Raw genomic sequence first — 11,828 nt, 5'->3', positions numbered from 1 at the left:
CAGTGGTATGGCGGGTTAAGGCAGGAGGACTGCAAGTTTGGGGTCAGCCTCAGCAATTTAGTAAGGCCTAAGCAACTTAGTGAGACCCTGTCTCAAAATAAAAAAATTAAATATGCCAGGGAGGTGGCTGAGTGATTAAGTATCCCTGGATTCAAACCCTGGTATCAAAACTTGGAAAGAAAAGATTCATTCCTATTAGAAAAATTTTTCATTATTGTATTTTCTTTTTTAAGGGAGATTCTTCCTAGATGTTTCCAGTATGTGGTTCTGGATCTGGAGGATAAAATAATTGGGCCTAAAAGAAGGTCAGTGTTACAAAGAAAGAGCTCTTGATCATGTGACTCTCTGAAGACTGACTCTGGAGGTAGAATAATTATTATTTTTTAAATTTTATTTTTAAATTTTAAATTTTAAATAAATCTTTAATGGTAGAATTTTAGATCCTTAACTATCATTTGAAGGAGCATAGGTTTTGTGTGTGTGTGTGTGTGTGTGTGTGTGTGTGTGTGTGGTGTGCCAATGGAACATTCCCAGCATTCTTCAAATCATACCTGTGGGAAGTGTTGAACTCTATGTACTTATATGGCCTGCCTCTCTCATGAGGTATATTAATTATCTCTCCCAAATACTCTAGCCATTAATGTAAATATCGATGTGCAAATATCAAGCAACAACAGATTTCACTTGCTTTCCTAAAATTTCCTGGGACTGGTTTGGACTCTAAGAATATGCTCACATTATGACTAAAGTGAGTTCTGGGAATTTTGCATTCATAAGCTCCTTTCTCTAGGAAAATCAAAGTAAGTTAAAAAAAGTGAAAATTATATTTTACTACTGCACATAAAGACAAATGTACTAGTATTATGTTAAAATAATTTTCTTGACCTGAAAATTCATTTGTCTCTTCTGATTTTAAAAGAAATTAAAACATTTTCATGGGTCCCTAAAGTATGATGGGCCTTGGGTACTCCCCCTACTTTGCTTAATGAATAAGCTGACCTTTTAGGGAAGATTCTGTACTTCTAACTGGCTAAAATCATCTATTCTTTAATTCAACTATTGAAAAATAAGTATTTTATGTATGGTTGGTATTCAATAAGTTGGTTAAAAATATTCAGGGATATTAGGACTTCTCTTTTAGGAAATGTAAACATTTCTCTGCTTTTCCCCCCTCCTAATATCCATTTATGAATCTATTATTTTGATGCTTAGAGTTTGGTTTGAGGCACAGGCACCACCTGAAGCTTGTCAGAAACATAATATTTTAGTCTCCATCTGATACTGAATCTGAATCTGCATTTTTAACAAACCCCTAGATGCCTCATGCACACATTACTCTGAAGCACCACTTACCTATAATTTTATTGTTCAACATTAGTAAAAATGAAAGGGCTAATCTCCTTACCCACATATAATTGAAAGCTGGACCCCACTCATCTCCAGTGGCAACAAATTCAATTTCTTTATTCCAGATTTTCCCAGATTTGGCTGAACAGTGGACATGGTGCGCTTTAAGAACACACCAAAGTCTGGGACCTGTTCCCTAGAGTTTCTAAAATAATTGGTATGGTGTGGGGTTCTGGGAATTGAGATTTTTTAAATTTAATTTTTAATTTTTTAAAAAACATTTTGGTACCAGAGATTGAATTCAGGGGCACTCAACCACTGAGCCACATCCCCAGCTCTATTTTGTATTTTACTTAGAGATAGGGTCTTGCTGAGTTGCTTAGCATCTTGCTTTTGCAGAGGCTGGCTTAGAAATCATACCTCCTCCTGTCTCAGTCTCCAGAGCCACTGGGATTACAAGTTATTAGGTGCACCACTGCACCCGGCTTAATTTTTTTTTTTTAAAGCTCCCAGATGGTGCTAATGTGTAGGCAGAATGAGAATTGTGAGCCTTTCTTCATGAGAACTGTCCCCTGGTTTTGATTACATGGGCCTGTTTCCTATGTGTTCTCTGACTTTAGGCTGCACAACTACATGTACAATCAAGAACTGGTCTCTTACCCTGGAGTGGGATGTACTCTATTAATTATCTCAGAGATCTGAAATGTTCTTCGAATACTCCATGTTCTGAATTATTAATTGCTACCATTTCCTGAATCCCTATATTTATCCTGCAGTCCCAGTTAGTCATTTAATCTTCACAATGATAGCAGATACCATTCTTGTACCCACTTTATAGATAAGGAAATAAAGATTTAGAAAGGTTGGATCTTCCCTAGGTCATCCTATTTTTAATTAAAGGTTTTCCCTATCCCCCACTAAATCTCCCATTTTCTAATATCTTGCTTTCATTTAAGGAACACTGATAATTTCTTAACGCTTATGGCCAGATTTTTTACTTTTGAAGAATCGTTGGTAAAGAAAATAAACTAAAGGGTAGAAAAGAATTAAACAGATAATCAAAGTTAAAGAAAAATTAGAAAAATTTGACATACATTTTCCTTCCTGCAGAACTGATGAGATCATTCAATTAACAAACTAACATTAAATATTCCAGAAATGTCCTGTGTTTGGGCTGTAGAGATTTCAAGGTAAGAAACAGTCTTTGTCCTTGAAATGACAAGTTGAAAAGAGGGTAAGAACCTGTAATAGCCCAACATATGATAGTAAGTATAGTCAGGTGCTATTACTATGTAATAAAACCATGATGCTTTGTGGAAGTTCAGAGTTTGGCAGAAACCAGAACAATGAAGAAAGGATGTGTGGTGGAGGTGTGTCTAGAATGAAGTCTAAGAGGGAATGGAGATTGGATTGACAGACAAGAGGGAGATTAGCAGGACACTGGTGTAATACTGGGGAGCTGAGCTGGAATTTTCCCAGCAGATTCGCCCACCTGGTTTCTTGCTGGCTGAATATTCCTCTTCTGAGACCACATGGTCTTTGTCTGAATTCTACACATACATTGTCCCAGCCAAGCTCTGTGCTATCCATGTCCCGTGTGACCTATATCTACAGCAGCGAAATCAATCAGATGCAAAGGGTTATTTACACAATGGAGAGCTTCAGCGGCTTCTTTTAAGGTTGTTGGAGCACAATTCGCTTAATGTTTGAACCTAGAAGTTGAAAGCCAAGTACTTATTTAAATATTGATCAAGTTGAGTGCTCAAGAGAAAGTAAGAAAATTGCAACTGGTACCATTATATGTCCTCACATATATATAATCATGAGGAAGAGTTTCACAATTACAAGCTTTTCTGGTTTCTTTTTATTTGGGAAAGGGATTTCTTAAAATATTGACTCATTTTCCCTCATTTCTTTTTCCATGCCATCTCTATATATTACAGAATTAAGGAAAAAAGGGAAAAAAATTTCAAAACTAGTGATGTGAAAAAGAGTAACAAAGGCCTCTAACATATTAACATTCTTGCTCACCAATTTGGTAATCATTTTTGTCCACACTTTTGAAGGTACTTCGAAAGTGCAGACCAAATCCAAGCAGACATTTAATGTCCAGTAGATATTTTAATGTTAAAAACTTTTTTATGTTTGAAAAAAATATTATTGCTTTTATTTTTATCTTTAGTACCTTGAAGTCCTGGCAATAAGCAGGAACTTCTTTTGGGTTCACAGCTCTGTGGGACAGAATTGGCTGGGATGAGCACCCTGGTCAAGAGTGCAATGCCAGAGTCCAGGTTCCTTTACCCAGAAGGAATGGCTGGAACAGGGATATGGTCTTCAGACAGGGGATGGTCTTTTCTTGCTAACTTGTCCTTCTTCAAGCTCCATATCAGCAAAGTGGGCTCTGGAAGGTGGTCAAGATTAAGAAGTGATGGTGACAGGTGGGAAAGAGTGCTCCTTTCTGACTTGGTGCCTTGCTTCCCTATCAGGTCTTTATAGAGAAGAACAGAGATCGAGGTGATTACAGAAAAGTCAAATTGGCAATTTTACCTTTAAGGCTGCAACAATCATCTGTTTTATAGAGGTCTGGCTGACAGACTTGTAAGCTTGGGGTTACAATCAGGTTCAAGTGAGTGGAAAAGCGGGTTGAAGGATAAAAACAATCCTTCATATTGTTCATTGTTAAAAAAAAGGATATGGTTTTCATTCGTTTTTGAAGTCGCAAGGGTTGCCGACTTTTGGCCACTTGCATGCAAGAACGCAAAGGGAATCACAGCTTGCAAAAAGCTCCGGGCCAGAGGAACACCAGCCTCATGAAATAAGAGGGCGTTTACTGTTTTTTAAATAATACTTCCTATTGTAATAGACCTGGGTCGCATTATGTCACGGGTGTGGTGGCTTTGGCTGAGGACAGCCCGGCCTCCCCCGGGCTTGGCACAACTGCTCTCAGGAGTGGATCGCCAGCCCCTTCCTCCTGCGGCGCCTAGGCGTGGGGGGTCCCCAGGGCGCACGGGCGCCGCCCCTCGGGTGCAACCCGGCCCTCCCTTGGCGCTGCAGGTCCGCGCCAGTCTCGGCGCGTCCCGGAGCTCCGTGCCGGGGGAAGGGAAGCCAAGGCGACCTGCCACCGCCCCGCGGCAGGAGGGGCTGTTGGGGCCTTAGGAGTCCGAGCAGCTTCAGGTTTCCTCCTGGAGCCGATGTCGAGCGCGGCTGGCGGGCCTCGCCATGTGATGCGGCGGCTGCGAGCCGTGGAGGCCCCGAGGTGGGCAGTCGCGGGATCCAGTGGCCGCGGGGAGGCGCGGGGGGAGTGGGGGCGGCACCAGTGGCGGGCAAGCCAGGCGGCTGGGGAGCCTCGGCTCCGCCCCCTCCGCCCGGGCCCCAGCAGGGCCGCCGCCGGGTGTTGGCAGCTCCGGGTAGAGGCTTCCCGGCTTCGGGCAGCGGCGGGCCGGGGGCGCATTTCTGGGCGCCCTGGGGCAGGCCACGAGGGGCTGCGCCTCGCCTGGGCTCCGGAGGCTACGGGGCCGCAGCTCCAGGTAAATGTTCCTTGGGGCTCCATCCTCCACGTCTCCCGGTAGCCCTGGGCTGAAAAGTTTGCCCACCTGACTTTGCAGGGGACAGACTCTCTCCAGAGGCCACTTGCTCCTCGGGGACGCAGGGGTCAGCAGACGTGAAACTGGGGTGCTACTGTATGCAGGGCGGAGGAAGGGCTGGGTGCCGCCTCCCGGTCTGTCGGGGACCGCAACAAGTGCGGAGAGCTGCTCAGTTTTGCACGGCGGCGGCAGCTGTGGAGCGCGAGGTTGCTCCGGCAGCACGGCCGCAAGTGCACCGAGAGCCTGCAGCGACCCTTCTTGCCCTGGTCGGCCAACCTTGGGGACGGGGGATGGGCGGAGGGAATACCCAACGCGAGTCCTTCGGGAGTCTGGGAAATTGATGGCACTGTAGCGGAGAAGGGAGAGCTTTGAAAGCTGGGGTCTGCCTTTCCCATCTGTGCCTCTGATCTTGGGTTGAGGTACTTGGAGGGACTCCAAAAGTGCAGACCAAGCTCAAGCTCCGGGCACAAACACTAACATTTATTTTGTGTGGAAACATTTGCTGTTTTAAAAAGCATCTGTGGTCCTCTTGGTTGGGAGGAGCTTTCAGGATTCTGTGGGATTTCTCGCACTTATTTTATGGAAAGGTTTTCTCCTGGAATATTGGGGTATGGGTTGTTGCACCCTAACCTTCTCATACTTAGCGTTGCCGAAGGGTCATAATGACAGACCTGTAGTCGACTGAGAAGCAGAGGGAGAAACCATTCTTGTCTGTGGAAAACCATGTGGAAACTGGGTGCTCAGGCCGCTTAGGAAATGACAATTCTGGTTTCCCAGACACCAGTTAGATTTTCAAGAGAGAATCCACTTTAGGAGATGACGAGGTCCTTCCTATGTTACAGTTGAGTGGGTGGAGAAAGGAGGCAACATCTGTGTGTGCACTGCTTCTCCCTCCTTGACCCCTGCTTGGGTCTCAGTCTCCACAGACTGAGATGAGGTTTACCACCAGTCCGCCCATTGGGCAAGAAATGAAGAAACAAAAACAAAAACAAACAAACAAACAAACAAACAAAAAAGTGAGCTGGTTATAAGGAACTGACTATTTGAGGTTTCATGTGTCCTGAGGCTTTGTCCTCTTGTGTTCCTCCTCCTGAAGCTTGTCTGGGTGAACAAAATCTTGTTTTCACAGCCAGAAAATAAAAAAAAAAACTTGCCTTTCTGTTCTGTGGGATCCACTTTGCACAGAACAGTCCAGATTGATAACTTTACCTGGAAGGTTTCTATATCTTTGTCCTGGAATTATATATAAAGGTTGTCAAAATAAATAGGTGTTGCCTAATCTTCACCAATGGCCAAGCTAACCCCTTGGGAGTATTTGGAGGAAAAGGAATAAATACTGCAAAAGCCTTTGGAATTTTTAATGCAATATAGCATTTCAATGTAATATTCTGATGTGGACATGGTATGTGATTATTATACTCATTAACTTAGATTAAATAGGAATTTGAATTTAAATAGCAGCAGACCTGATAGTTAGCGGTCAGGGAAACAGAGTCACAGAGCTAGTAATTGGGTGTGTGATTCAGATGTGTTCTGGCTAATAGGAGAATGGAGAACAGAGAGTGTTTGTTCTGCTTTTGACTGTTTTTCTTATCAAAACCACATAATCAGGCCAATCAAGCACAGGTTATGTAACAGATGTGTCATTAGACTTCTCTTTGAAGTACCGTCTGTCCTCTAAGCAGTTAAGAAACACTTAAAGGTAAAGAAAAAGAAAAAAAGAAGTAGTTGGTAAGAGTCTATGAAATTTCATCAGGGCCTCTGCTTGGGTTTCACACTTTTTTTTTCTCTTTTTAAACATATGAGTACTATAGAAGTGTTAGGAATAAATTCTTATTGTGTTTTTATGAGAAACTACTCTTGTGGATAAGACATTGGGCAGGAATTTCAGGTGAGCTCTGATACATGACCTCTTTTAGTATGCCACATGAGAAAAGGAAATGTGTTTAAAGCAGTATTAAAACAAATAGGGGGATATACTATATTACTTTTTATTAAGAATTCAGTACAAAATTGGTCACCACTAAATTGGTACATAAGTTCCAACTTCAAGACCTGCCAGGGTTTATGACCAAGTACTGACTTCCAAGAAGAAAGATTTATGATATAGATGTTGGAAAACCCTTTTCTACTGAGCCATGGCTAGTATGGTACTGAAAAGAACCTAAATTACTCTCAAACTCTCAAGCTGATTATAATTTTATTATGCTTTAATTTACTGATTAGATATGACAGATCTGATTTATGTAGGTTTTGTTTTATTGCATTTGTATTTATGTTGCTTTTAGTAGAGCAAAGTAGCTATGCCTCTCCCCACCCCCACCAAGTGACCTTAAACAGGATTTGTTATGAAGAGATGGGTCATGCTGGGCAACTCCTACTGAATTAAAAACAGTAGTACATTTGAAATGTACCAAATTGGGGGAATTTTGCCATGTGGAGAGTTGTACTGTAAATATTATGCCAACCTTTAAGGCTTGAGTCCAGATCTCTTGCTTAGGCAAAGCTGGGCTTAGAAATATTTTTCTTGCTTACAAAGCATAGATTAGGACATATCTGACAGAGCGTCTTGCCCTAAGTGGATGGTACTCTGTCATTTTGTCCAGTCTCCACAACATTTGGGTTATTATTCTACTGAAAATAAGTTCTCAAAACTTCAAGGCAGTGTTAACTGTTGTTTTGCCATTTTGACAGTCTATCGTGCGCCTCTCTGTGAAAAAAAAATTTTGGGGGGACCAGTGTGCTTAACCATTGAGCCACAACTCCCCCCCGTTTTTAAAAAATTTTTGAGACAGGGTCTTGCTAAGTTGCTTTAGGGACTTGCTAAGTTACAGAGGCTGGCTTTGAACCTATGATCCTCTTGCTTCAGCCCCCAGAACCGCTGGGATTACAGGCATGCACCACCAGGGCCGGCTGAAATTTGTCTTTATTTATATTCATTCAATAAATATTTATTGAGAGCCTGGTATCGCTCTTTGCTCTAATTCTGTGGGTTGTGAATTTCATGTCACAGAGACACTTTGCTGGCTTTAGAGTCCTGGGATCTGCTGTATTTCCAGAGTAGACTTTTGCAGACTCCATATGGTCAAATAAGCCATGTGACTTTTTAATGTGATAGTGCATCTTCTTAATTGGCTCCCATTTTTCCCTTGAAATTTGATCTTAGGCACAATGGTAATTTGTTTATTTGTGCCATTATTGCTCCTGGACTACTTCTCCTGGATCAGCAAGATAATGAGATTTGACATCATTTTAATAAGAGAAAAAGTAATATAATTGAATATTGGGTATTTGTTCCAGTGATGTTGGTTTTGAACACATTTATCAAAATGTATTTTTATTATTCTTTAGAGGTGTATTCTTATATTTTAGTTTAGTAATTTCCTCAATTATTAGCAATTTCAGGTTTGTTTTTCTTTAGAAAGTTAACACAAAAGTGATGTTCCTTTAAGAGTTGAAGAAATTATATCTATGAGTGAAGGCTGGAAAAGGCAGAAGTCAGCAATGGTACTTTTGCTTTCTGCAGTAGTGTGCCCAGAAGAGACCCTTCCAAAACTAGCATGCAAATAACATCCTGCCTATTTCAAGTGACAGGCTTTGACTGGTGTGCCTATGGCCATTTTGCCTTTTTAAAAATGTGCTTCTCTATAAATTTTCATCAAGTATACACAGATATTCCCTGAACTCAATAGATGACCAAGAGATATATTGCGTACACTAACTGACATTATGTTTTAGCTCTTAAGTTCATCATCGAACACCGGTGGCCATGCCCTTGGTGCTTAAAGCTTACTCCTTTTTTTTTCCCATTATTTGATAATTTAAATAGATTTTATTTCATAAACTCTAACAAAGTGGTTTTGAGTGTGGACTTTGGAGCCAGACTGTCTGGGTTAGACAGTCATCCCAGCTTTGTCCTGGCTGGGTGTCCTCTCCCTACCTTGTGTTTTCCATTTGTAAAATGGGAATAATAGTAGTAACCTGCGTTATTGGATTGTCAATGAGTTAATTGATGGAATGCCCTTCTAGTAGTGCCTGGCAGAAAGTGTCAGAAAATGATTTTGATTATGTTTACAGAAACTGATAACCATTTAAAAAGAGTGGTAGTGCGAGGGTGTAGTTCAGTGGTAAAGCATGTGCTTAGCACGTGTGAGGCCCTGGGTTTTATCTCCAGCACCAAACACAAAAATAAAAACACAAAACAGTGGTGGCTTTACTAGGTTTTCCAAGTTTTAGAAGGCTGCGAATTGTCAGTGTGACCCAGGGGAAATAGCTCTAGGCTGGAAGTTCAAGGCAGGTGTGGAGTCCCTGGTAATGTCTTAGCCATTCGACCTTGGGCAAGTATGAATGCTTTCTGGTTTCCATTTCCTCATCCAGTTAAACAAAGGATTAGGCTGGATGGTCTCTAAGACCCTTTTAACATTCTGCACAGTCATGAAATTGGAAGGTGGGGAGGGTGTTTGTCAATTCAGTCTTTCCTGTCTGTGTCAACACTGTCAGGAATGTGCAGTCTATAGGTCAGCATTGTGCCTGCAGCAGGCAACCATAAGCATTTGAAGGGATGATGAGGTATAACTATTGTTGCTTTATCTTACCTTAATTGCAGTCACCAGGTTTAAATGACTTGCAGTTATTTTTCTGGACTTAGTCCAGAGAGATTTCAAACATAAAAGTCTGAATCTCACACATGCAGGTCATGTGGCTACCCTGGTCCCTTCCTTCTGAAGAACCCCCACACCCATGTGGAAGCTAGGTGGTAAAGCACTGGGAAGAGGAATGATAAACAGGCTGATTGTTTCTTAATTTTATGATAAAAATAAAATCTGGGCCAAAGGAGTTTTCATTAAGGACCTTTAAGTGTGGTGAAACTTGAGAGGTTTTCATTGGGCTACATGGTTCAGACAAAGACCCTCTCCAGCAAATTTCTGCCTTTCCCCTAAGCCCTTGTTTATTGTCTTGAGTCTATTATTGTTGTCACCTGGCTCTTTGTCAACAGTTTTCCTCCTTTTCTTGCTTGCTCTCTCAGCTTCCTGGTTTGCTATGTGGCCAAGTGTTAGAGTTCCAACATGTAGGGAATGCTCAGTGATTCCTGGAACTATGGGTTATTTACTTTGAGCCCCTACCTCAAGATTTCAAGCCTGGTTGTACACTGGAACCACCTTGGCTCAGAATCTCTCAGCTGGACCTAGCATTCTTTTAAAAAGAAGTGATTCCAATATGCAGCCAGGTTCGACAGCCACTTTTCTAATCCTTAGGTGTTTCTGGCATTCTGTATCCTGTAGTGTCAAGAGAAAGGGTAATGCCTACTGTATCTCATGGTGTTATTTTAACCTGCTGATGTGTCAGCTTTCCCCCTTATGAAAACTTCACTTCCATCAGCCAGGACTAGTAATGGCCTGTGGGACCTGCTATATACAGCTGGCCCTCTACATCCATGGGTTCTGCTTCCTTGGGTTCAACCAGCTGCATATCAAAAATACTTAGAAAAAATGTCTTTAATGAACATGTACAAACTCCTCCCACTATTATTCTACTCTAAATGATACCATGTAACAATTATTTGCATTGTATTAGGTGTTACAAATAGTCTAGAGATAATTTAAAGTATACAGGAGGATGTGTGAGTTATATGTAAATATATGTAATTTTATTTGAAGGATATATTTTCCTCAAATTTTGGTATTCATGAATGTCTTGGTAACAATCCCCCTTGGATACTGAAGGATGACTGTATGTCTAACTTTTTTGACTTGTTTGCAATAGGTCTCATTTTTTCCCTAGCTAACATCTATTATAGTCCTCACAGCACTTTCTTTCTGGAACCTTCCACTTAGTAACAACTGAATTGCTTTCCCTTCTGAATTCCTGTTACCACATTGCTGGTTCCTCTCATTTATCACTTGCCACCTGCCCCTGGGTTCACTGTGTGTAAGTTTCTTGAGTGTATGTAAATCTCAACTTTCCAACCTCAGTCTAAGTCTGCTGATGGCAGGGACTCTGATTTAGGCTATTTTGTATATATATTTGTTTGTTGGTTCAATTATTTTGCTATTTTTATCTCAGGTCCTTTCAGTTCACAGCATTGCTACAAAGACTAGTGGTAGTTTGTTCCTGTGTATCAGGTGTAGATTGCTTTGGAAAATATTGTAATGCAGGGAAAGGAAGGTCATAATGCTCAGGAAGTTGATGGCTGGTTCTTTTTAATGTAAAAGGGAGACACTGTGGACATTTCCAAGGAAGTTGTATCATTCTGTTTGAGGAAATGAATGGAATTCTTGATTGGAATCTGAGTCTTTGGATTGGTAGAAACAGGAAAGTTTTTGTCTACTTGCTAGCAGACAACATTTCCCTTGTGTAACATACCTCCAGATGGTTGACCAGTCTGTCCTTGAATACTTTTGGTGATGAGGAACTCAACCATAAAGATATTCTAGTCTATCTTTGGAAAGCTAAGGCTTTTCAGTACAATTCTTCCTTATACTAAGTTCACCATGATCCTGCTGCTTGGAGACCATTCTGAACAATTTCATTTTTATGAAAGCCACTTACATTTTTGAAAATTAAAACTTCTACCTTTGAACTTCTTTTATTGAAACTAGAAAAAAAAAAACCCTTCAAGTTTTTGCAGCTTTTGTTAAGTGGCATGATTTTGAATTCTTTCATCACCCTTAGTATTTAACATATTCCAAATCTACTATATTCTTCTTAAGGTGCTGACAGGGTGGAGTACAGTGGACCCATCCTAGTCTTGGAGAGATGCCCTTTTTTTCTAGGGAAAGGAGTAAAACCTCACTGATAAGATTAGCAGTTGAAAACCAGAGAGAGAAAGAGTGAGACTCAGGGCTTTGCCACTTCTACCTTGTCTTGGACAAGTCACCTAAACTTTTAGTCTGAGTG

General features: G+C 41.3%; 1 protein-coding gene across 6 annotated transcripts in view; it reads left to right on the top strand.

The window, feature by feature from the left end:
- Positions 1–4,420: 4,420 nt before the first annotated feature.
- Arhgef28 (Rho guanine nucleotide exchange factor 28) overlaps positions 4,421–11,828 on the top strand; it is a 291,621-nt gene continuing 284,213 nt past the window's right edge. For 5 of the 6 annotated variants that reach the window (XM_078043579.1, XM_078043576.1, XM_078043585.1 and 2 more), the window contains exon 1: positions 4,741–4,874. The gene's annotated coding sequence lies outside the window, so the exon portion shown is untranslated. Of the gene's footprint in view, positions 4,604–4,740; positions 4,875–11,828 lie in introns of those variants that run through there. The other variant, XM_078043571.1, reaches the window with a different exon arrangement.

This window comes from Ictidomys tridecemlineatus, chromosome 1 (genome assembly GCF_052094955.1).
Source record: "Ictidomys tridecemlineatus isolate mIctTri1 chromosome 1, mIctTri1.hap1, whole genome shotgun sequence".
NCBI classification, from domain to species: Eukaryota; Metazoa; Chordata; class Mammalia; order Rodentia; family Sciuridae; genus Ictidomys; species Ictidomys tridecemlineatus.
Note: the sequence above shows the minus strand (reverse complement) of the source record. Positions and strands in the feature narration are given on the sequence as shown.